We start from the raw sequence: 2,109 nt of genomic DNA on the forward strand, positions 1-2,109 counted from the left end.
CCTTTTGAGCGTTAATATCAAATCAGAGTTCTTGGAACTCAATTCTCTTTTTCTGGATGATTCCTTGTACACTAGTCTTTGTTTTTTATTTGCTAGCCTAGGGGTGACACCTAGTGGGGAGATAGAAACCTAGGTCTTGTAGCCTACTCAAAATGTGAAGGCTGAGCCACCCTTAGAGATAGACTTAGTTCATAGACCACTATTCGAGCTCAATTCCCATTGATTGTTTGAAGATTACAAAAGAAGTGTTATGATTGTCCTAATTGATCAAGAAAAGATAGAAAATGAAGAATGAGCAGAAGGAATAACAAGAAATACACATGCGCATGAAATGAAATGTCAATGCCGGTCCAGATACATATCACAAGGACATGACACATATTTTCCACATATGAAGATTCTTCAACCGATTAATGCCGCAGATGTATTCACGACAAGTTTATAAGTAAGTTGATCTAGGGTGGTCTCAGTTGGATATGGCGAGTAGGTGAGAAGATGCTAGGGTGAAGGACCCGACACCTGATTACACGTCGAAACTGCGTAATTGGACGTTTAACTCGGGCTTTACGGTTTATATTTTTAATTAAATATCCAAAATTGTCCAATATTTTAAGAAAGTGCCAAAATCATCATTATTGAACTTTATTATACTATTTATGAAGTTTTGGTAATTTTTTGTTGCAGGAAAATTCCCGGGAACCAAAACCGATACCTGTTCGTATTTTATACATAACTTTTTCGTCCAAGCTCTGATTGAGACGATTCAAATTTTTGGAGAAAGAGGAAAGGATTATCTACAACTTTCATGTTTTGAGTTTTGTGAGATACGGGCTCCAAAAGAATCAGATTTGTGATGAACAGAGAATGAAAAAATATAACAATCCGGGTCGGGTCTCCTATCCGGATCCAGGTCTAGGGCTTTCCCCCCTATCCTTAAATTCCCTTCTCTTCCTCCCCCTAAGCAGGCAACCCTCGGGGCTCCCCATTCTCCTCTTCTTCCTCTTCTTCTTCTTCTTCTTCTTCTTCTTCTTCTTCTTCTTTAGTTTGTTTTTTTTTTGTTCTTTTCTTTAACCTTCTCTCCCTTCCTCACTCACTCAGCCCCTCCTTCCCGATTCTCTCCCTCTTTCTCAATTAGTTTTTTTCCCTTCTCTTCCTCTCTCTCACTCAGTTTTTTTTCCTAAACTCCCCCTGCTTTCCCCCGAACTCTCTCCAACTCTCCTGCTCAACTTCAAATTCAGACCTTTTGCTGCCACAGTTCTTCTTGCAAACAGCCGAGCTCTTCCATGCCACTTCTGCAAGTCACTCCTCGGCTAGTCCACACAGCAACATAGCTTGCCTCCAACAAGATCCACTCGAGGCCACACAACTTCCAGCAGAATAGCAAGTCCAGCTTCAGACAGCTCCGTCACCACAGACCCGAACACAGCACCACACGACCACAGCTCTGCTCCAACTAGATCAGCCAGCCAGCTCAAACACAGCCCTGCAACACCCGGGCTCTGCTCTGTTCTCTCTCTCTCTCTCTCTCTCTCTTTAGACACACTTGTTTAATTAGTAGTGCTGTTTTTTTGTAACCATTATACTATTCAAATTTCCTTTCCTTTTTTTTTTTGGCTATTATTATTAAAGTAGTTTCTTTTATTGAAAGTTAATTTTGGAATTCTTGATTGGGTTATTTTTAATTGTTTTCTTTTTATGTACTTAAAATCTTTAGTTTAGTTAAATATTTGTGGTTGCGTTTAACATTGTGATTTTGTTTTAAGTTTTAATTTCATTAAACAACCGTTTTTTATTGCGTGCGTGAGTGTTTGATTGAGTTTCTATTGCATGTTTTAATTCCTTATTTGTAGTTTTCATATTTTATAATGCATGTTTAGGTATTTCCTTAAGTAGACTAGAATTTCCATACTTGTTTTTTTTTTTTAATTTAGCGAATGTTAGTTTTAAGGTCTTTAAATTACGTGCCATTTAATTCGTCAGAAGTGAAATTGAACCATCTTGAAAATCCCGAATCTGAACTGAGTTCAGTCCATTTTTGTTTTCAATTGGACGAACGTAAAATCTGAGATTAAACGCATTCCCTGAGGAGACGATCTAACCCTTGGGCTT

Source organism: Malania oleifera, chromosome 9 (genome assembly GCF_029873635.1).
Source record: "Malania oleifera isolate guangnan ecotype guangnan chromosome 9, ASM2987363v1, whole genome shotgun sequence".
In the NCBI taxonomy this organism is placed as follows: domain Eukaryota; kingdom Viridiplantae; phylum Streptophyta; class Magnoliopsida; order Santalales; family Ximeniaceae; genus Malania; species Malania oleifera.